General features: G+C 37.5%; 3 non-coding genes across 3 annotated transcripts; all 3 read right to left on the bottom strand.

The window, feature by feature from the left end:
- Positions 1 to 4: 4 nt before the first annotated feature.
- Positions 5 to 87, bottom strand: TRNAL-UAG (transfer RNA leucine (anticodon UAG)). Its single transcript has one exon. It is a non-coding gene; the product is annotated as a tRNA-Leu (tRNA).
- Positions 88 to 14,331: 14,244 nt separating this feature from the next.
- Positions 14,332 to 14,404, bottom strand: TRNAF-GAA (transfer RNA phenylalanine (anticodon GAA)). Its single transcript has one exon. It is a non-coding gene; the product is annotated as a tRNA-Phe (tRNA).
- Positions 14,405 to 16,357: 1,953 nt separating this feature from the next.
- TRNAF-GAA (transfer RNA phenylalanine (anticodon GAA)) lies at positions 16,358 to 16,430 on the bottom strand. Its single transcript has one exon. It is a non-coding gene; the product is annotated as a tRNA-Phe (tRNA).
- Between the last annotated feature and the right edge of the window lie 7,895 nt (positions 16,431 to 24,325).

Raw genomic sequence — 24,325 nt, 5'->3', positions numbered from 1 at the left:
TTGATGTCAGAAGTGGGATTTGAACCCACGCCTCCAGGGGATACTGCAACCTAAACGCAGCGCCTTAGACCACTCTGCCATCTTGACTTCGATATGCAATTGGAACTTAACTCCTTCCATGCTAGTCAGCAGAAATGTTACCATTCCTTGTGATTAAAAACTTGTCACACCACCCCAAAAAAGTCAATAAATAACATTTTTTATATGCGTACTTTTCGTCTGCATTAATTTTTAAACCTCCATTTATTTTGTTTGGATGTTAGAAATGTTAGATTTCTCACAAATGCGGTGATGCACCACATTTCTTCAGAAACTACTGTTTGGCCACACAGCAGGGCTTTGAAAGGAAGAGCCCTATTTGGGTTTTGCAATGCAGATTTTGCAGGAATACCTTGCAGATGAAATTTGCAGAGTACCAAAACAGCAGAAAACCTCCCAAAGTGACCACATTTTAGAAATTATTTTGCACAATGAGTTAATCAACACCTGCAATTACTATTGTCAGCCTATAGGTGTTTTCACTCTGAACCATCCAGCATTGCAAGTATGCCAGTTTAGTGCCCAGCTTTTGCTTGCAGAGACAAGCAACCCATACATTTTTAAGTGGGCTCTACTCACTGGAGCAATGTCAAATATGTAGATGCTTTGTCTCACCATTAAAGTAGAAACCTCCTATATTTCAAATTAAAGATGACGGACCTGTGTTCAGCTTGTGTTTTTTGCCTTTTTGACTTTGTCCACAGCATATTTTTTAAGGACATTTGTCTCAGTAATGCCTCAGTGTTTCAAAGTCAAACAAGCTGACTATAATCATTCAGCTAGTGTCTGATAAGTGCTGTCTGTTTCAGCTATCAGGTTACCTTTTAATCCTCTTACAGCTAAGTCAATCTGAAATAAAACAAAATAGAGGAAAAATTACTAAAAAACATTCATGTGTTCAAAAGGAAAAAGTTACCGTTTCTCAAATTTTTAACATTTTGTTTTCTGTAGATAGTTAAGATTTTTAGGCCTTTTGATCATGATCAGTCCATGTGCTTTGTTTAATATCTCCTTAAAATGTAAACGGTGAAGAAAAAGCATTTTGCCGAAACCCGGGATTGGACCAGGGACCTTTAGATCTTCAGTCTAACGCTCTCCCAAATGAGCTATTTCGGCCATATCTTTACATTTTCTGGGGGGTTTGACACTCTGCAAATGTCAAGTGTCACACCTGGAGGGATATATTATAATTTTTCATTTGACTGTTTTTTGAAGCATGATTTCTATTTGAAACGCCTTCCATTTTGCTGTACATATTTAATAACATTCATTAACTATTTGTGAATGAGTAGAAAAAGACAGCAATTTTGCCATTGAATTTTTACATTTTCAGTTTGTCTCCATGCACCAGTATAATTCTGACCCTGTGCTTCTAGAATAGGTCATGGTCGCACATAAAACACAATTTGCATGCATAATGTTACATCAAGTTTTATTTTTTATGAGATGCAAACAATTGGAGCAAAAAAGAGACAAAAATTTAGAGAAAATATTTTATTGATTGTTAAAAGTGAGACCATTTGTCCCAAAATGTGCTGAAACATGTCAGAATGACATGGGCATTTCACATTTTTTAAACTATGATTACCTACTTGTTAAGTTTTTGTTTATTAAGTATCGTTATGGTCTATTGATGTATGAGGTGAAAACTATGAAAGTAGACTTACCAGCAAATCCGTTTCTAGATATATTTCATGACAGCACTGTAGAAGGTTGATTCCCTACCCTAATAGGGACAGAGAACACAAAGAGGTGAAATAGTCCCTCCTCATTGACTGTCCAAAGGATTTTTCTAGTGCCAAAAGAACAACAGACATATGCACAAAAAATCTGTTTGATGTTCCTAGAGTTCTTTTTTGAGAGGACAAATTCAGATTCACTCCAAAGACTCTCAGGAAATTTTTCAAAACCACATTACTAAGTTTTGTTTGACCTCATCTAATCAATAAATGAAGATAAAGTTTCTTGAAATTAAATGTCAGAAGTGGGATTTGAACCCACGCCTCGAGGGGAGACTGCGACCTGAACGCAGCACCTTAGACCGCTCGGTATTAGACCGCTCGCCTTAGACCGCTTCGATATGCAATTGCAACTTAACTCCTTCCATGCTAGTCAGCAGAAATGTTACCATTCCTTGTGATTAAAAACTTGTCACACCACCCCAAAAAAGTCAATAAATAACATTTTTTATATGCGTACTTTTCGTCTGCATTAATTTTTAAACCTCCATTTATTTTGTTTGGATATTAGAAATGTTAGATTTCTCACAAATGCGGTGATGCACCACATTTCTTCAGAAACTACTGTTTGGCCACACAGCAGGGCTTTGAAAGGAAGAGCCCTATTTGGGTTTTGCAATGCAGATTTTGCAGGAATACCTTGCAGATGAAATTTGCAGAGTACCAAAACAGCAGAAAACCTCCCAAAGTGACCACATTTTAGAAATTATTTTGCACAATGAGTTAATCAACACCTGCAATTACTATTGTCAGCCTATAGGTGTTTTCACTCTGAACCATCCAGCATTGCAAGTGATGATTCTGTCACACTAAGGTGCGACCCGTCTTAATTGTCTGTTTCCGAATTGTAGCTTTGGCACAAGGTATACGTATACTCGAGGAAAGAATACACAAGACAAGAGGGTATCGTGTCAGTATGATTCTTCTCTGTCTTTAATCAAACGTGTACAGCTTTTATAACAGAATTTGAGCTACATCATCAGTTACATCATGGACATATTTCCAGTTACTATTTGCTTTTCTCAGGTCGCTACACAATCATTATGTACACTTCTGGGTTACCGTTTACTGCTCCCACATTGCTAAACAATACTTATATACACAAGTATTGTTTTCTAGCTTGGCTTACCCTGGTCCACCCAGTTTATTCAATATTTGGTGAAGCTTAGGTGAATGATACCATACAGAAACAACTCTAAGAAAATATAAGAAAATATAAGAAAATCAGAAGTATCTTAAAGCAACATGATCCCAATATCCAGCAAAGCGTCCATATAGTGATACAGTTTTGATTCTTGTATATATTCATGTGCCATATATTCTTCCCTTAACAGTCCCTCCTTTGGAGATATGCAAAATCAAAATCCTAATCTCGTCGAACCTATCGATCTGTCCTCCCAGCCTACCTATCTCAACATTGCTGGAACCTAACTAACTAATCTTCACCGTATATACGAGACGACCCATCTCTAGTAGATGGACCCCCTCCTAACGGACTTTGCACAGGAGGAAGTCAGATCCTGGACTTTCCCTCATTGGCTTGCTTCAAGCAGGCATATTCCGGAGGTGGTGCTTGCATGTTTTCATTGGGACATCTTTCATACAGGGGATCTTCAAAATCGGCATGCATGGTCATTACTGTGGTTTCCATAGTTTTCATCATCATTTTCTTAAGGCATGGCACTATGCAGCATAGAATTAAAGAAAATATGATCAAAGGACATAAAATAACTTTTGCAAACTTAATGGGTCAATAATTGCCTTCATGGCATCCCCAGTGTATTTTATAAACCGTTGTTGATTATTGTATAAATAGTTTATCCGCTTTGCATTCTTATTTGCGGGGATGGTGGGTTTAAACACAACTATTGTCTCGTTCTCGACTTTGAATTTGTCAGGTGCTCCCTGTGTGCCCCCACTGGTATCTATGCTTCTTAGCCAAAATTTACCTTTTGTGTCACCATTTTCCCTCCCAAGTTTAGTACTTGAGCCTAGTACATATAACCCTTGCTCATACTCTGAAGGGTTGTCAATAGTAAGGTACAGAACTATGCATCCCTCCTTGGGGCAGTGAGTGGCAGTGACAGGGAGTATTGAATCTGGAAGGCCACTCTGACCCTTAAAATGGGCTTTGGACAGGGTCATGCGACTTAATAGGCTTATTCCCCATTTGTCCCTTCGCTGTAGGGCCTGGGCTGGTTGATGTCTCCAGTCACTTTCACCAGTGTGCCACCCAACAAGAGACTAATCCTCCCAGTTTGAACCTTCCCCTATTTCAGCAGTAGTGACACAGATGAATTGTGTATTAAACCTGATATGAAACTGTGCCATGGGGCCTGGACATTCTTATTGTGAGACAGTAGTCAAATTGATATGTTACTCTTGGGGTGGAGACATTATACCAGAAAGTCAGTATGCCCTTCTCATGAGTGACTACCCCTTGGTGATTGACTACCCCTTGAGCTAGGAGAAGGATAAGTGCCAGATGGATGAAGAGTGGCAGCCGCTACTGGACTCTGGATCCGGCATCTCCTTGCAGTGGGAAGCGAGGACCCATGGACTGCTGCGATAGTTGACAGGACTTGGAACAGGCTGTCATCTCTAGGTTCAAGGGTACGTCTGTTGAACCTCTTGGTGATGAGGACTCAGTCACCGGGCAGGATCTGGTGGGCTCCTATGTCCTCAGGATCTGGGATGGATGAAAAGACTCGAAAATGCATTTTAGTCACATGTTTTTAAACTTAGTCTACATATAGGCAATTATACTTGTGCGTGTATGTGACCCAAGGGAAAGACTAAACTCTTATGCTATGACCCCTGTTTCCTGTATAGCATCAAGTATGTAAAGTTTTGTTCGAGGCCTTAAATTTTCCTTGTTCATCCTTAGGTGTATTTCATCCTGTATAACTTCATCTTAGGTCCATTTCTTCTTTTCTTCCTTGGATACTTGTTTCTGGAGTGTTATTCCTTTTCCTCTGTTTCCGTGTCAACCGGTATTACTGCTGCTTCTTTTGCTGTTACTTCAGCTAGCCTGTTGCCCACTGCTTCCCTTGAAGTGTCTCCAGTGTGTGTGCTTTTACTTTTACCACCGCAACTCTTCCTGGCATCAACAAGGACTCCATTAATTCTTGCATGGCTTTGTGGTGTCTGACCGGCGTTCCGTTAGCCGTGATGAAGTCTCTTTCTCTCCAGATTGATCTTGATAGCTTCATGTTGAGTGGACCTCTCGTATGCTTCTGTCAAGGCCTGCAGTCCTTTTGGATATAGGCAGTGGTTTTGCTGGCAGCAAGTTACTTCTGTGGCTACTGCTATACCAGTGTGCGAACGGCCTTCTTGGTCTGCATACCTTGGTCTATCCACAATGAGCATCAGGTCAGGATCTTCCAGGTGTTCTCTTGCCTCATGACAGCAAGACAATCGCGTTCAGCCATTTCAGAGTCGACTACCTCTTCCACTAATGTGTCAGAGATGTGGTTTTCATCCTCCATCTTCCTCCCCCCTTTGGCAGAGGTAGAAGAGTAGCTGAATTATGGACAGCACATCTGGAGATGGTGACGTCCGGGAGCAGAGTAGGGCATTGCAGACAGGTGCTTTGGGCCAGGATCTTCAACTGGTGACCCATAAAAATATCAGAAGCTTTGTCCAGCACAGGTGGGTTGCAAACACGGTTCTCATGCAAGTTGGGACTCCACGAGCCACTTGGTCAAGTCTTGGAGAGTAGAAGCCAGGAGGGCATTGTCTTCCTCCGTGAAGCTGTGTTAGGACTCCATTTACATGGTCAGGCTTCTTCATGACAAACAGACAAAACAGTTCGGTATAGCCTGGCAGTCCTAGAGCTGTGAAAATGTGATTGCAATTTAGTATTTAAAACACACTGATTACCTTCTTTGAAAGTCTTGAAATAATTATAAAAAGGTTGCATGTGTAGAAGAGCAGTATTGGCTTGGCTGTCTTCAGTCAGGGGAAGAGGTCATCCATATATATTGTAAAACGAAGTGGCTGTGGGATGTATCCTCTTCCAGGGCTCCAGGACCGTGGTCATGGCTCGGGTGAACATAGAGAGGCTATACTGTGCCCCTTGAGGCATCATAGTCCAAATATATTGCTGGCCCTCATGTGAAAACAAACAGGTACTGGCTTGCAGCATGTAGAAATAAACTGAAGAAAGCATTGGCCAGGTCAATCACCGTAAACCATAGAAAAATAAATAGAATTGATAAAAAAAAACATAGTGTGTGGATTTGGTACCATAGATGTGTTCAGTACTATAACTTCATTGACAGCACATAAGTCATGTATTATCCATAACTTCATAGAAATAATTGCAAATTATGAAATGGATGGTGAAATAGGATGAATATTGCAATTTCCTTGGCAGCAGGGCTACTGGCTTCGGCCCCACCTTTACAAACTGGATTTTCAGCCTGCCAATATTGAGTCTGGGATCAGTGCCATTAGTTCAACGCCCACATGATCTACAGATGTGTCCTGTAAAAAAAAAAAAAAAAAAAAAAGACTACATACTTCTTCAGCAAGTAGATCAATGTCCCTGATCAATCTTCTGATTGCATCGGGACCCACCAGGAATTTGAGAGGAGTATCCTCAACCTCTGTCTGGGTGAGAGATGTTGTTTCTCTCCTGTATTTTTGTGGGGGGGGCGAGCTGTTTACTAGGGTATCTGTCTCCTGGCATTTCCAGGAGTCCTTGCATGTAGTAGATTGTGTATAAAAGTATGAGCTTTGAGGCTTAAAAGATGATGATGATGATAATTATGTCCCCTCACCATATAACGATAAATACTGTAGATTATCAGTCTGAGCTATTTATTTCCTGTCTCCTCCGGTTCTGTTTACTTATATACCTCCATGTCATATTCATCTTTTTCTTCATTATTCTTTTCATAAATTACATTAATTAATAAAACTATAATGGATGCTGGACAGGATGTAGCACAAGACGTGCCGTCTATATAAATAGTTGGAAAGAAGGTACGGCTCTTTGGGTTGGTCATCTGACAGTCAGAACAAGTCTCACGATATTCTGCATTCTGCGTTTGACAGCTGGCACACGTCCAGTCATCGGGAATGTATATAGATGTATAAATGAATGTAATGCAGATATTGCAACTGACATCTTCCTGTGTAAATATTTGTTTTGCACAAAATTCAGCAATCTTGTTATATTCCTCTCCTCATGCCTTTTTTCCTAACTTCCTCTGCCATCTTATAAAATGCTTCAGGGTCCTGTAACACCTCATAATACCTGAGGCTGGGACGCTGCTCTCCACTCATTAACACATTCTTCTATCCCTTCTTATCTAATGCTCCTCCCCTCGTGATCAGAGGGTTTCTTAACGTACATTTTCTTTCTCACTCCACTATGGGTCATATCTGTCTTATAGATATTGACTGACTGCTCCCACCCATTCTATCATCTGAATTCTGAGTATATCTGAAAAACATATGTATGTGGGCGTCTTGAAACAAATTCTCACGGGGTTATGAACAGTTGGATATGTGACTGTAAAAGCTGTATGTACTCCTTATGTCCGAGTAAAGGGGTCTTCAGTGAACATAGTGATGTCTAGCTATCTTGAACACAGTAATATAGGGAATTAACCAACAACTAACACCAGAGTATTTCACAAATCTTGTGTATCCAGAAACTGCGTAGTATAAAAATACCTTATAAATTGTTAAAATTTCTGTTTCCTCAAAACTTTCGCTCTAAAACCTTTCAAAGAAAACCATCTCATAGAGAAATGTAGTGACATTAGTAAAACAATAACTAAAAAGTAACAATAGACCTCGGATCTCACAGAGATATCTGTACAAATCAAGCAATTACCATTCAAGTAATTCTCTTTCTACCTGAACCAACTAACCTTATAATTATAGTATGCAGAACAAAACCAGTTTATCCAATTCTCTAATTTCACAACATATATATGTATACACACATAGAATGCATTCAAAAATTTTAACCACATGCTAGTATGCCTCCTGCAAATTATACACACTACAAAAGACAAAAGACAATGAATTTAAAACTGGTACTGACATCAAATACTGCGAATCCTTGACACCAAAACAATTCGCAATTTACCTATCCATATGCCAGCCTGATTTGTAGAGGTGAAAAATCTACACCTGGGCAAACCATACTTTTCAGGGAGAGAGCAATCACTCAGTCACATCAACACGGTAATTGAAATTACCCTTCCACCCATATAACTTATGAACCTATGCTGCAGCTAAAACACCATCATCTTAGCCAGATGATGTCCGGTGGGAAACCCGCAAGAAGTTACCAACCACTTAGAGGTTGGAAAATCACTGAGAGTAATCAAGCCCCTACTCCCACTTGCCCACTGGGAGAGACACAGTTCAGACTTCTGCGATCATCGGTCAAGCCGAGAGCAGGACCGGAACCAGAGTGACAGAGAATTTGCTCAGTACGTCTCCCTATCTATATTTTTTTCCTTTTCAGGCTGGCTGAGGTAACAATCACGTATGCAAACAACCAAAACAGCAAAGCAGAGAGGCAAAGCAGATAAGGCAGACAATTAAACTTTTAGATTACCGTAATTATAAATATGCTTGAAGGGTTACTGTGTGTATACTATAAAACAACTTATTACATTTTATATTTTATATCCTCCGGACTGAATACAGATAATGTAGCGTGATTATTAAACACTTTGCATTCAGGAAATGCAGCTGAAATAGCAGTCTAACCAGTATGGCAGTATATTCAATATGAGAGCTGCGGACAGGCGTGTCACAACAATGCATCAATACTTCAAACATAAAAAAAAACTATTATGAATGTATTCCTTATCCCTTTCACTGTTCTTTTGTTACCAAGGCAACTAGGGCTGGGCTTTTTGTCACTTTAGGTATAGTAAATAGTGGTAATCACTTCTAGATAGGTGGTTGATATTTCAGCAGAGGGGGAAAAATTAGTAATCACCTCTTTCCTTAAAAATGTATATACCGTGTCATTCACGTCACCGGGCCCAGTTTATACCGTGGGCGTATGGCCGGACGTGAGCACCTATATGTATATATCTGATATATATATATAACTTCTTCGACCGTCTAAGGTCGGAACCAGGGTGATAACTCAGTGGAAACAGCCCCTTTGCACTCTGCTCTGTATGCTTCTAGTAGCCCTAGTGCAGTATGAAATAGTTTTTATCAGATACTAGATGGATTCTAGATACACCCTCCGAATTGGTTAGACCGGATAATACACACAGACAATTAAGGAATTATATACCTGACCGGGTCCATAGGCTCAGGACTTTCAAACGTGGTCAGTTTAAGGGTTCAGAGAAGACAGCCAACTATCTCCTCCCAGCCGGACGTGAATACAGAAGGTTAGGTAAGATGATATATTTTCTCACCAGGTCTCGAGCTGCAGTCTCGTCCCGCTGGAAAGACGTCCGTCCTGGGGGGAGATTTTGTTGCGGCTGTGATCATCTGGTATCGTCCTTCGATATGCAATTGGAACTTAACTCCTTCCATGCTAGTCAGCAGAAATGTTACCATTCCTTGTGATTAAAAACTTTTCACACCACCCCAAAAAAGTCAATAAATAACATTTTTTATATGCGTACTTTTCGTCTGCATTAATTTTTAAACCTCCATTTATTTTGTTTGGATATTAGAAATGTTAGATTTCTCACAAATGCGGTGATGCACCACATTTCTTCAGAAACTACTGTTTGGCCACACAGCAGGGCTTTGAAAGGAAGAGCCCTATTTGGGTTTTGCAATGCAGATTTTGCAGGAATACCTTGCAGATGAAATTTGCAGAGTACCAAAACAGCAGAAAACCTCCCAAAGTGATCACATTTTAGAAATTATTTTGCACAATGAGTTAATCAACACCTGCAATTACTATTGTCAGCCTATAGGTGTTTTCACTCTGAACCATCCAGCATTGCAAGTATGCCAGTTTAGTGCCCAGCTTTTGCTTGCAGAGACAAGCAACCCATACATTTTTAAGTGGGCTCTACTCACTGGAGCAATGTCAAATATGTAGATGCTTTGTCTCACCATTAAAGTAGAAACCTCCTATATTTCAAATTAAAGATGACGGACCTGTGTTCAGCTTGTGTTTTTTGCCTTTTTGACTTTGTCCACAGCATATTTTTTAAGGACATTTGTCTCAGTAATGCCTCAGTGTTTCAAAGTCAAACAAGCTGACTATAATCATTCAGCTAGTGTCTGATAAGTGCTGTCTGTTTCAGCTATCAGGTTACCTTTTAATCCTCTTACAGCTAAGTCAATCTGAAATAAAACAAAATACAGGAAAAATTACTAAAAAACATTCATGTGTTCAAAAGGAAAAAGTTACCGTTTCTCAAATTTTTAACATTTTGTTTTCTGTAGATAGTTAAGATTTTTAGGTCTTTTGATCATTATCAGTCCATGTGCTTTGTTTAATATCTCCTTAAAATGTAAACGGTGAAGAAAAAGCATTTTGCCGAAACCCGGGATTGGACCAGGGACCTTTAGATCTTCAGTCTAACGCTCTCCCAAATGAGCTATTTCGGCCATATCTATACATTTTCTGGGGGGTTTGACACTCTGCAAATGTCAAGTGTCACACCTGGAGGGATATATTATAATTTTTCATTTGACTGTTTTTTGAAGCATGATTTCTATTTGAAACGCCTTCCATTTTGCTGTACATATTTAATAACATTCATTAACTATTTGTGAATGAGTAGAAAAAGACAGCAATTTTGCCATTGAATTTTTACATTTTCAGTTTGTCTCCATGCACCAGTATAATTCTGACCCTGTGCTTCTAGAATAGGTCATGGTCGCACATAAAACACAATTTGCATGCATAATGTTACATCAAGTTTTATTTTTTATGAGATGCAAACAATTGGAGCAAAAAAGAGACAAAAATTTAGAGAAAATATTTTATTGATTGTTAAAAGTGAGACCATTTGTCCCAAAATGTGCTGAAACATGTCAGAATGACATGGGCATTTCACATTTTTTAAACAATGATTACCTACTTGTTAAGTTTTTGTTTATTAAGTATCGTTATGGTCTATTGATGTATGAGGTGAAAACTATGAAAGTAGACTTACCAGCAAATCCGTTTCTAGATATATTTCATGACAGCACTGTAGAAGGTTGATTCCCTACCCTAATAGGGACAGAGAACACAAAGAGGTGAAATAGTCCCTCCTCATTGACTGTCCAAAGGATTTTTCTAGTGCCAAAAGAACAACAGACATATGCACAAAAAATCTGTTTGATGTTCCTAGAGTTCTTTTTTGAGAGGACAAATTCAGATTCACTCCAAAGACTCTCAGGAAATTTTTCAAAACCACATTACTAAGTTTTGTTTGACCTCATCTAATCAATAAATGAAGATAAAGTTTCTTGAAATTAAATGTTGATGTCAGAAGTGGGATTTGAACTCACGCCTCCAGGGGAGACTGCGACCTGAACGCAGCGCCTTAGACCGCTCGGTATTAGACCGCTCGCCTTAGACCGCTTCAATATGCAATTGGAACTTAACTCCTTCCATGCTAGTCAGCAGAAATGTTACCATTCCTTGTGATTAAAAACGTCACACCACCCCAAAAAAGTCAATAAATAACATTTTTTATATGCGTACTTTTCGTCTGCATTAATTTTTAAACCTCCATTTATTTTGTTTGGATATTAGAAATGTTAGATTTCTCACAAATGCGGTGATGCACCACATTTCTTCAGAAACTACTGTTTGGCCACACAGCAGGGCTTTGAAAGGAAGAGCCCTATTTGGGTTTTGCAATGCAGATTTTGCAGGAATACCTTGCAGATGAAATTTGCAGAGTACCAAAACAGCAGAAAACCTCCCAAAGTGACCACATTTTAGAAATTATTTTGCACAATGAGTTAATCAACACCTGCAATTACTATTGTCAGCCTATAGGTGTTTTCACTCTGAACCATCCAGCATTGCAAGTATGCCAGTTTAGTGCCCAGCTTTTGCTTGCAGAGACAAGCAACCCATACATTTTTAAGTGGGCTCTACTCACTGGAGCAATGTCAAATATGTAGATGCTTTGTCTCACCATTAAAGTAGAAACCTCCTATATTTCAAATTAAAGATGACGGACCTGTGTTCAGCTTGTGTTTTTTGCCTTTTTGACTTTGTCCACAGCATATTTTTTAAGGACATTTGTCTCAGTAATGCCTCAGTGTTTCAAAGTCAAACAAGCTGACTATAATCATTCAGCTAGTGTCTGATAAGTGCTGTCTGTTTCAGCTATCAGGTTACCTTTTAATCCTCTTACAGCTAAGTCAATCTGAAATAAAACAAAATAGAGGAAAAATTACTAAAAAACATTCATGTGTTCAAAAGGAAAAAGTTACCGTTTCTCAAATTTTTAACATTTTGTTTTCTGTAGATAGTTAAGATTTTTAGGCCTTTTGATCATTATCAGTCCATGTGCTTTGTTTAATATCTCCTTAAAATGTAAACGGTGAAGAAAAAGCATTTTGCCGAAACCCGGCATTGGACCAGGGACCTTTAGATCTTCAGTCTAACGCTCTCCCAACTGAGCTATTTCGGCCATTTCTATACATTTTCTGGGGGGTTTGACACTCTGCAAATGTCAAGTGTCACACCTGGAGGGATATATTATAATTTTTCATTTGACTGTTTTTTGAAGCATGATTTCTATTTGAAACGCCTTCCATTTTGCTGTACATATTTAATAACATTCATTAACTATTTGTGAATGAGTAGAAAAAGACAGCAATTTTGCCATTGAATTTTTACATTTTCAGTTTGTCTCCATGCACCAGTATAATTCTGACCCTGTGCTTCTAGAATAGGTCATGGTCGCACATAAAACACAATTTGCATGCATAATGTTACATCAAGTTTTATTTTTTATGAGATGCAAACAATTGGAGCAAAAAAGAGACAAAAATTTAGAGAAAATATTTTATTGATTGTTAAAAGTGAGACCATTTGTCCCAAAATGTGCTGAAACATGTCAGAATGACATGGGCATTTCACATTTTTTAAACTATGATTACCTACTTGTTAAGTTTTTGTTTATTAAGTATCGTTATGGTCTATTGATGTATGAGGTGAAAACTATGAAAGTAGACTTACCAGCAAATCCGTTTCTAGATATATTTCATGACAGCACTGTAGAAGGTTGATTCCCTACCCTAATAGGGACAGAGAACACAAAGAGGTGAAATAGTCCCTCCTCATTGACTGTCCAAAGGATTTTTCTAGTGCCAAAAGAACAACAGACATATGCACAAAAAATCTGTTTGATGTTCCTAGAGTTCTTTTTTGAGAGGACAAATTCAGATTCACTCCAAAGACTCTCAGGAAATTTTTCAAAACCACATTACTAAGTTTTGTTTGACCTCATCTAATCAATAAATGAAGATAAAGTTTCTTGAAATTAAATGTTGATGTCAGAAGTGGGATTTGAACCCACGCCTCCAGGGGAGACTGCGACCTGAACGCAGCGCCTTAGACCGCTCGGTATTAGACCGCTCGCCTTAGACCGCTTCGATATGCAATTGGAACTTAACTCCTTCCATGCTAGTCAGCAGAAATGTTACCATTCCTTGTGATTAAAAACTTGTCACACCACCCCAAAAAAGTCAATAAATAACATTTTTTATATGCGTACTTTTCGTCTGCATTAATTTTTAAACCTCCATTTATTTTGTTTGGATATTAGAAATGTTAGATTTCTCACAAATGCGGTGATGCACCACATTTCTTCAGAAACTACTGTTTGGCCACACAGCAGGACTTTGAAAGGAAGAGCCCTATTTGGGTTTTGCAATGCAGATTTTGCAGGAATACCTTGCAGATGAAATTTGCAGAGTACCAAAACAGCAGAAAACCTCCCAAAGTGACCACATTTTAGAAATTATTTGCACAATGAGTTAATCAACACCTGCAATTACTATTGTCAGCCTATAGGTGTTTTCACTCTGAACCATCCAGCATTGCAAGTATGCCAGTTTAGTGGCCAGCTTTTGCTTGCAGAGACAAGCAACCCATACATTTTTAAGTGGGCTCTACTCACTGGAGCAATGTCAAATATGTAGATGCTTTGTCTCACCATTAAAGTAGAAACCTCCTATATTTCAAATTAAAGATGACGGACCTGTGTTCAGCTTGTGTTTTTTGCCTTTTTGACTTTGTCCACAGCATATTTTTTAAGGACATTTGTCTCAGTAATGTCTCAGTGTTTCAAAGTCAAACAAGCTGACTATAATCATTCAGCTAGTGTCTGATAAGTGCTGTCTGTTTCAGCTATCAGGTTACCTTTTAATCCTCTTACAGCTAAGTCAATCTGAAATAAAACAAAATAGAGGAAAAATTACTAAAAAACATTCATGTGTTCAAAAGGAAAAAGTTACCGTTTCTCAAATTTTTAACATTTTGTTTTCTGTAGATAGTTAAGATTTTTAGGCCTTTTGATCATGATCAGTCCATGTGCTTTGTTTAATATCTCCTTAAAATGTAAACGGTGAAGAAAAAGCATTTTGCCGAAACCCGGGATTGGACCGGGGACCTTTAGATCTTCAGTCTAACGCTCTCCCAACTGAGCTATTTCGGCCATATCTATACATTTTCTGGGGGGTTTGACACTCTGCAAATGTCAAGTGTCACACCTGGAGGGATATATTATAATTTTTCATTTGACTGTTTTTTGAAGCATGATTTCTATTTGAAACGCCTTCCATTTTGCTGTACATATTTAATAACATTCATTAACTATTTGTGAATGAGTAGAAAAAGACAGCAATTTTGCCATTGAATTTTTACATTTTCAGTTTGTCTCCATGCACCAGTATAATTCTGACCCTGTGCTTCTAGAATAGGTCATGGTCGCACATAAAACACAATTTGCATGCATAATGTTACATCAAGTTTTATTTTTTATGAGATGCAAACAATTGGAGCAAAAAAGAGACAAAAATTTAGAGAAAATATTTTATTGATTGTTAAAAGTGAGACCATTTGTCCCAAAATGTGCTGAAACATGTCAGAATGACATGGGCATTTCACATTTTTTAAACTATGATTACCTACTTGTTAAGTTTTTGTTTATTAAGTATCGTTATGGTCTATTGATGTATGAGGTGAAAACTATGAAAGTAGACTTACCAGCAAATCCGTTTCTAGATATATTTCATGACAGCACTGTAGAAGGTTGATTCCCTACCCTAATAGGGACAGAGAACACAAAGAGGTGAAATAGTCCCTCCTCATTGACTGTCCAAAGGATTTTTCTAGTGCCAAAAGAACAACAGACATATGCACAAAAAATCTGTTTGATGTTCCTAGAGTTCTTTTTTGAGAGGACAAATTCAGATTCACTCCAAAGACTCTCAGGAAATTTTTCAAAACCACATTACTAAGTTTTGTTTGACCTCATCTAATCAATAAATGAAGATAAAGTTTCTTGAAATTAAATGTCAGAAGTGGGATTTGCACCCACGCCTCGAGGGGAGACTGCGACCTGAACGCAGCACCTTAGACCGCTCGGTATTAGACCGCTCGCCTTAGACCGCTTCGATATGCAATTGGAACTTAACTCCTTCCATGCTAGACAGCAGAAATGTTACCATTCCTTGTGATTAAAAACTTGTCACACCACCCCAAAAAAGTCAATAAATAACATTTTTTATATGCGTACTTTTCGTCTGCATTAATTTTTAAACCTCCATTTATTTTGTTTGGATATTAGAAATGTTAGATTTCTCACAAATGCGGTGATGCACCACATTTCTTCAGAAACTACTGTTTGGCCACACAGCAGGGCTTTGAAAGGAAGAGCCCTATTTGGGTTTTGCAATGCAGATTTTGCAGGAATACCTTGCAGATGAAATTTGCAGAGTACCAAAACAGCAGAAAACCTCCCAAAGTGACCACATTTTAGAAATTATTTTGCACAATGAGTTAATCAACACCTGCAATTACTATTGTCAGCCTATAGGTGTTTTCACTCTGAACCATCCAGCATTGCAAGTATGCCAGTTTAGTGCCCAGCTTTTGCTTGCAGAGACAAGCAACCCATACATTTTTAAGTGGGCTCTACTCACTGGAGCAATGTCAAATATGTAGATGCTTTGTCTCACCATTAAAGTAGAAACCTCCTATATTTCAAATTAAAGATGACGGACCTGTGTGGAGCTTGTGTTTTTTGCCTTTTTGACTTTGTCCACAGCATATTTTTTAAGGACATTTGTCTCAGTAATGCCTCAGTGTTTCAAAGTCAAACAAGCTGACTATAATCATTCAGCTAGTGTCTGATAAGTGCTGTCTGTTTCAGCTATCAGGTTACCTTTTAATCCTCTTACAGCTAAGTCAATCTGAAATAAAACAAAATAGAGGAAAAATTACTAAAAAAAATTCATGTGTTCAAAAGGAAAAAGTTACCGTTTCTCAAATTTTTAACATTTTGTTTTCTGTAGATAGTTAAGATTTTTAGGCCTTTTGATCATGATCAGTCCATGTGCTTTGTTTAATATCTCCTTAAAATGTAAACGGTGAAGAAAAAGCATTTTGCCGAAACCCGGGATTGGACCAGGGACCTTTAGATCTTCAGTCTAACGCTCTCCCAACTGAGCTATTTCGGCCTTATCTATACATTTTCTGGGGGGTTTGACACTCTGCAAATGTCAAGTGTCACACCTGGAGGGATATATTATAATTTTTCATTTGACTGTTTTTTGAAGCATGATTTCTATTTGAAACGCCTTCCATTTTGCTGTACATATTTAATAACATTCATTAACTATTTGTGAATGAGTAGAAAAAGACAGCAATTTTGCCATTGAATTTTTACATTTTCAGTTTGTCTCCATGCACCAGTATAATTCTGACCCTGTGCTTCTAGAATAGGTCATGGTCGCACATAAAACACAATTTGCATGCATAATGTTACATCAAGTTTTATTTTTTATGAGATGCAAACAATTGGAGCAAAAAAGAGACAAAAATTTAGAGAAAATATTTTATTGATTGTTAATGTTAAAAGTGAGACCATTAGTCCCAAAATGTGCTGAAACATGTCAGAATGACATGGGCATTTCACATTTTTTAAACTATGATTACCTACTTGTTAAGTTTTTGTTTATTAAGTATCGTTATGGTCTATTGATGTATGAGGTGAAAACTATGAAAGTAGACTTACCAGCAAATCCGTTTCTAGATATATTTCATGACAGCACTGTAGAAGGTTGATTCCCTACCCTAATAGGGACAGAGAACACAAAGAGGTGAAATAGTCCCTCCTCATTGACTGTCCAAAGGATTTTTCTAGTGCCAAAAGAACAACAGACATATGCACAAAAAATCTGTTTGATGTTCCTAGAGTTCTTTTTTGAGAGGACAAATTCAGATTCACTCCAAAGACTCTCAGGAAATTTTTCAAAACCACATTACTAAGTTTTGTTTGACCTCATCTAATCAATAAATGAAGATAAAGTTTCTTGAAATTAAATGTTGATGTCAGAAGTGGGATTTGAACCCACGCCTCCAGGGGAGACTGCGACCTGAACGCAGCGCCTTAGACCGCTCGGTATTAGACCGCTCGCCTTAGACCGCTTCGATATGCAATTGGAACTTAACTCCTTCCATGCTAGTCAGCAGAAATGTTACCATTCCTTGTGATTAAAAACTTGTCACACCACCCCAAAAAAGTCAATAAATAACATTTTTTATATGCGTACTTTTCGTCTGCATTAATTTTTAAACCTCCATTTATTTTGTTTGGATATTAGAAATGTTAGATTTCTCACAAATGCGGTGATGCACCACATTTCTTCAGAAACTACTGTTTGGCCACACAGCAGGGCTTTGAAAGGAAGAGCCCTATTTGGGTTTTGCAATGCAGATTTTGCAGGAATACCTTGCAGATGAAATTTGCAGAGTACCAAAACAGCAGAAAACCTCCCAAAGTGACCACATTTTAGAAATTATTTTGCACAATGAGTTAATCAACACCTGCAATTACTATTGTCAGCCTATAGGTGTTTTCACTCTGAACCATCCAGCATTGCAAGTATGCCAGTTTAGTGCCCAGCTTTTGCTTGCAGAGACAAGCAACCCATACATTTTTAAGTGGGCTCTACTCACTGGAGCAATGTCAAATATGTAGATGCTTTGTCTCACCATTAAAGTAGAAACCTCCTATATTTCAAATTAAAGATGACGGACCTGTGTGGAGCTTGTGTTTTTTGCCTTTTTGACTTTGTCCACAGCATATTTTTTAAGGACATTTGTCTCAGTAATGCCTCAGTGTTTCAAAGTCAAACAAGCTGACTATAATCATTCAGCTAGTGTCTGATAAGTGCTGTCTGTTTCAGCTATCAGGTTACCTTTTAATCCTCTTACAGCTAAGTCAATCTGAAATAAAACAAAATAGAGGAAAAATTACTAAAAAACATTCATGTGTTCAAAAGGAAAAAGTTACCGTTTCTCAAATTTTTAACATTTTGTTTTCTGTAGATAGTTAAGATTTTTAGGCCTTTTGATCATGATCAGTCCATGTGCTTTGTTTAATATCTCCTTAAAATGTAAACGGTGAAGAAAAAGCATTTTGCCGAAACCCGGGATTGGACTAGGGACCTTTAGATCTTCAGTCAAACGCTCTCCCAACTGAGCTATTTCGGCCATATCTATACATTTTCTGGGGGGTTTGACACTCTGCAAATGTCAAGTGTCACACCTGGAGGGATATATTATAATTTTTCATTTGACTGTTTTTTGAAGCATGATTTCTATTTGAAACGCCTTCCATTTTGCTGTACATATTTAATAACATTCATTAACTATTTGTGAATGAGTAGAAAAAGACAGCAATTTTGCCATTGAATTTTTACATTTTCAGTTTGTCTCCATGCACCAGTATAATTCTGACCCTGTGCTTCTAGAATAGGTCATGGTCGCACATAAAACACAATTTGCATGCATAATGTTACATCAAGTTTTATTTTTTATGAGATGCAAACAATTGGAGCAAAAAAGAGACAAAAATTTAGAGAAAATATTTTATTGATTGTTAAAAGTGAGACCATTTGTCCCAAAATGTGCTGAAACATGTCAGAATGACATGGGCATTTCACATTTTTTAAACTATGATTACCTACTTGTTAAGTTTTTGTTTATTAAATATCGTTATGGTCTATTGATGTGTGAGGTGAAAACTATGAAAGTAGACTTACCAGCAAATCCGTTTCTAGATATATTTCATGACAGCACTGTAGAAGGTTGATTCCCTACCCTAATAGGGACAGAGAACACAAAGAGGTGAAATAGTCCCTCCTCATTGACTGTCCAAAGGATTTTTCTAGTGCCAAAAGAACAACAGACATATGCACAAAAAATCTGTTTGATGTTCCTAGAGTTCTTTTTTGAGAGGACAAATTCAGATTCACTCCAAAGACTCTCAGGAAATTTTTCAAAACCACATTACATGAAGATAAAGTTTCTTGAAATTAAATGTTGATGTCAGAAGTGGGATTTGAACCCACGCCTCCAGGGGAAACTGCAACCTAAACGCAGCGCCTTAGACCACTCTGCCATCTGCAATTGGAACTTAACTCCTTCCATGCTAGTCAGCAGAAATGTTACCATTCCTTGTGATTAAAAACTTGTCACACCACCCCAAAAAAGTCAATAAATAACATTTTTTATATGCGTACTTTTCGTCTGCATTAATTTTTAAACCTCCATTTATTTTGTTTGGATATTAGAAATGTTAGATTTCTCACAAATGCGGTGATGCACCACATTTCTTCAGAAACTACTGTTTGGCCACACAGCAGGGCTTTGAAAGGAAGAGCCCTATTTGGGTTTTGCAATGCAGATTTTGCAGGAATACCTTGCAGATGAAATTTGCAGAGTACCAAAACAGCAGAAAACCTCCCAAAGTGACCACATTTTAGAAATTATTTTGCACAATGAGTTAATCAACACCTGCAATTACTATTGTCAGCCTATAGGTGTTTTCACTCTGAACCATCCAGCATTGCAAGTATGCCAGTTTAGTGCCCAGCTTTTGCTTGCAGAGACAAGCAACCCATACATTTTTAAGTGGGCTCTACTCACTGGAGCAATGTCAAATATGTAGATGCTTTGTCTCACCATTAAAGTAGAAACCTCCTATATTTCAAATTAAAGATGACGGACCTGTGTGGAGCTTGTGTTTTTTGCCTTTTTGACTTTGTCCACAGCATATTTTTTAAGGACATTTGTCTCAGTAATGCCTCAGTGTTTCAAAGTCAAACAAGCTGACTATAATCATTCAGCTAGTGTCTGATAAGTGCTGTCTGTTTCAGCTATCAGGTTACCTTTTAATCCTCTTACAGCTAAGTCAATCTGAAATAAAACAAAATAGAGGAAAAATTACTAAAAAACATTCATGTGTTCAAAAGGAAAAAGTTACCGTTTCTCAAATTTTTAACATTTTGTTTTCTGTAGATAGTTAAGATTTTTAGGCCTTTTGATCATGATCAGTCCATGTGCTTTGTTTAATATCTCCTTAAAATGTAAACGGTGAAGAAAAAGCATTTTGCCGAAACCCGGGATTGGACTAGGGACCTTTAGATCTTCAGTCAAACGCTCTCCCAACTGAGCTATTTCGGCCATATCTATACATTTTCTGGGGGGTTTGACACTCTGCAAATGTCAAGTGTCACACCTGGAGGGATATATTATAATTTTTCATTTGACTGTTTTTTGAAGCATGATTTCTATTTGAAACGCCTTCCATTTTGCTGTACATATTTAATAACATTCATTAACTATTTGTGAATGAGTAGAAAAAGACAGCAATTTTGCCATTGAATTTTTACATTTTCAGTTTGTCTCCATGCACCAGTATAATTCTGACCCTGTGCTTCTAGAATAGGTCATGGTCGCACATAAAACACAATTTGCATGCATAATGTTACATCAAGTTTTATTTTTTATGAGATGCAAACAATTGGAGCAAAAAAGAGACAAAAATTTAGAGAAAATATTTTATTGATTGTTAAAAGTGAGACCATTTGTCCCAAAATGTGCTGAAACATGTCAGAATGACATGGGCATTTCACATTTTTTAAACTATGATTACCTACTTGTTAAGTTTTTGTTTATTAAATATCGTTATGGTCTATTGATGTGTGAGGTGAAAACTATGAAAGTAGACTTACCAGCAAATCCGTTTCTAGATATATTTCATGACAGCACTGTAGAAGGTTGATTCCCTACCCTAATAGGGACAGAGAACACAAAGAGGTGAAATAGTCCCTCCTCATTGACTGTCCAAAGGATTTTTCTAGTGCCAAAAGAACAACAGACATATGCACAAAAAATCTGTTTGATGTTCCTAGAGTTCTTTTTTGAGAGGACAAATTCAGATTCACTCCAAAGACTCTCAGGAAATTTTTCAAAACCACATTACATGAAGATAAAGTTTCTTGAAATTAAATGTTGATGTCAGAAGTGGGATTTGAACCCACGCCTCCAGGGGAAACTGCAACCTAAACGCAGCGCCTTAGACCACTCTGCCATCTGCAATTGGAACTTAACTCCTTCCATGCTAGTCAGCAGAAATGTTACCATTCCTTGTGATTAAAAACTTGTCACACCACCCCAAAAAAGTCAATAAATAACATTTTTTATATGCGTACTTTTCGTCTGCATTAATTTTTAAACCTCCATTTATTTTGTTTGGATATTAGAAATGTTAGATTTCTCACAAATGCGGTGATGCACCACATTTCTTCAGAAACTACTGTTTGGCCACACAGCAGGGCTTTGAAAGGAAGAGCCCTATTTGGGTTTTGCAATGCAGATTTTGCAGGAATACCTTGCAGATGAAATTTGCAGAGTACCAAAACAGCAGAAAACCTCCCAAAGTGACCACATTTTAGAAATTATTTTGCACAATGAGTTAATCAACACCTGCAATTACTATTGTCAGCCTATAGGTGTTTTCACTCTGAACCATCCAGCATTGCAAGTATGCCAGTTTAGTGCCCACCTTTTGCTTGCAGAGACAAGCAACCCATACATTTTTAAGTGGGCTCTACTCACTGGAGCAATGTCAAATATGTAGATACTTTGTCTCACCATTAAAGTAGAAACCTCCTATATTTCAAATTAAAGATGACGGACCTGTGTGGAGCTTGTGTTTTTTGCCTTTTTGACTTTGTCCACAGCATATTTTTTAAGGACATTTGTCTCAGTAATGCCTCAGTGTTTCAAAGTCAAACAAGCTGACTATAATCATTCAGCTAGTGTCTGATAAGTGCTGTCTGTTTCAGCTATCAGGTTACCTTTTAATCCTCTTACAGCTAAGTCAATCTGAAATAAAACAAAATAGAGGAAAAATTACTAAAAAACATTCATGTGTTCAAAAGGAAAAAGTTACCGTTTCTCAAATTTTTAACATTTTGTTTTCTGTAGATAGTTAAGATTTTTAGGCCTTTTGATCATGATCAGTCCATGTGCTTTGTTTAATATCTCCTTAAAATGTAAACGGTGAAGAAAAAGCATTTTGCCGAAACCCGGGATTGGACTAGATCTTCAGTCTAACGCTCTCCCAACTGAGTTATTTCTGCCATATCTATACATTTTCTCGGGGGTTTGACACTCTGCAAATGTCAAGTGTCACACCTGGAGGGATATATTATAATTTTTCATTTGACTGTTTTTTGAAGCATGATTTCTATTTGAAACGCCTTCCATTTTGCTGTACATATTTAATAACATTCATTAACTATTTGTGAATGAGTAGAAAAAGACAGCAATTTTGCCATTGAATTTTTACATTTTCAGTTTGTCTCCATGCACCAGTATAATTCTGACCCTGTGCTTCTAGAATAGGTCATGGTCGCACATAAAACACAATTTGCATGCATAATGTTACATCAAGTTTTATTTTTTATGAGATGCAAACAATTGGAGCAAAAAAGAGACAAAAATTTAGAGAAAATATTTTATTGATTGTTAATGTTAAAAGTGAGACCATTTGTCCCAAAATGTGCTGAAACATGTCAGAATGACATGGGCATTTCACATTTTTTAAACTATGATTACCTACTTGTTAAGTTTTTGTTTATTAAGTATCGTTATGGTCTATTGATGTATGAGGTGAAAACTATGAAAGTAGACTTACCAGCAAATCCGTTTCTAGATATATTTCATGACAGCACTGTAGAAGGTTGATTCCCTACCCTAATAGGGACAGAGAACACAAAGAGGTGAAATAGTCCCTCCTCATTGACTGTCCAAAGGATTTTTCTAGTGCCAAAAGAACAACAGACATATGCACAAAAAATCTGTTTGATGTTCCTAGAGTTCTTTTTTGAGAGGACAAATTCAGATTCACTCCAAAGACTCTCAGGAAATTTTTCAAAACCACATTACATGAAGATAAAGTTTCTTGAAATTAAATGTTGATGTCAGAAGTGGGATTCGAACTCACGCCTCGAGGGGAAACTGCAACCTAAACGCAGCGCCTTAGACCACTCTGCCATCTTGACTTCGATATGCAATTAGAACTTAACTCCTTCCATGCTAGTCAGCAGAAATTTTACCATTCCTTGTGATTAAAAACTTGTCACACCACCCCAAAAAAGTCAATAAATAACATTTTTTATATGCGTACTTTTCGTCTGCATTAATTTTTAAACCTCCATTTATTTTGTTTGGATATTAGAAATGTTAGATTTCTCACAAATGCGGTGATGCACCACATTTCTTCAGAAACTACTGTTTGGCCACACAGCAGGGCTTTGAAAGGAAGAGCCCTATTTGGGTTTTGCAATGCAGATTTTGCAGGAATACCTTGCAGATGAAATTTGCAGAGTACCAAAACAGCAGAAAACCTCCCAAAGTGACCACATTTTAGAAATTATTTTGCACAATGAGTTAATCAACACCTGCAATTACTATTGTCAGCCTATAGGTGTTTTCACTCTGAACCATCCAGCATTGCAAGTATGCCAGTTTAGTGCCCAGCTTTTGCTTGCAGAGACAAGCAACCCATACATTTTTAAGTGGGCTCTACTCACTGGAGCAATGTCAAATATGTAGATGCTTTGTCTCACCATTAAAGTAGAAACCTCCTATATTTCAAATTAAAGATGACGGACCTGTGTGGAGCTTGTGTTTTTTGCCTTTTTGACTTTGTCCACAGCATATTTTTTAAGGACATTTGTCTCAGTAATGCCTCAGTGTTTCAAAGTCAAACAAGCTGACTATAATCATTCAGCTAGTGTCTGATAAGTGCTGTCTGTTTCAGCTATCAGGTTACCTTTTAATCCTCTTACAGCTAAGTCAATCTGAAATAAAACAAAATAGAGGAAAAATTACTAAAAAACATTCATGTGTTCAAAAGGAAAAAGTTACCGTTTCTCAAATTTTTAACATTTTGTTTTCTGTAGATAGTTAAGATTTTTAGGCCTTTTGATCATGATCAGTCCATGTGCTTTGTTTAATATCTCCTTAAAATGTAAACGGTGAAGAAAAAGCATTT

This window comes from Dendrobates tinctorius, unplaced genomic scaffold (genome assembly GCF_039654945.1).
Source record: "Dendrobates tinctorius isolate UK_male_01 unplaced genomic scaffold, ASM3965494v1 ptg000300l, whole genome shotgun sequence".
In the NCBI taxonomy this organism is placed as follows: Eukaryota; Metazoa; Chordata; class Amphibia; order Anura; family Dendrobatidae; genus Dendrobates; species Dendrobates tinctorius.
The sequence above is the reverse complement of the archived record's forward strand: the minus strand, read 5'-3'. Positions and strand labels throughout refer to the sequence as shown.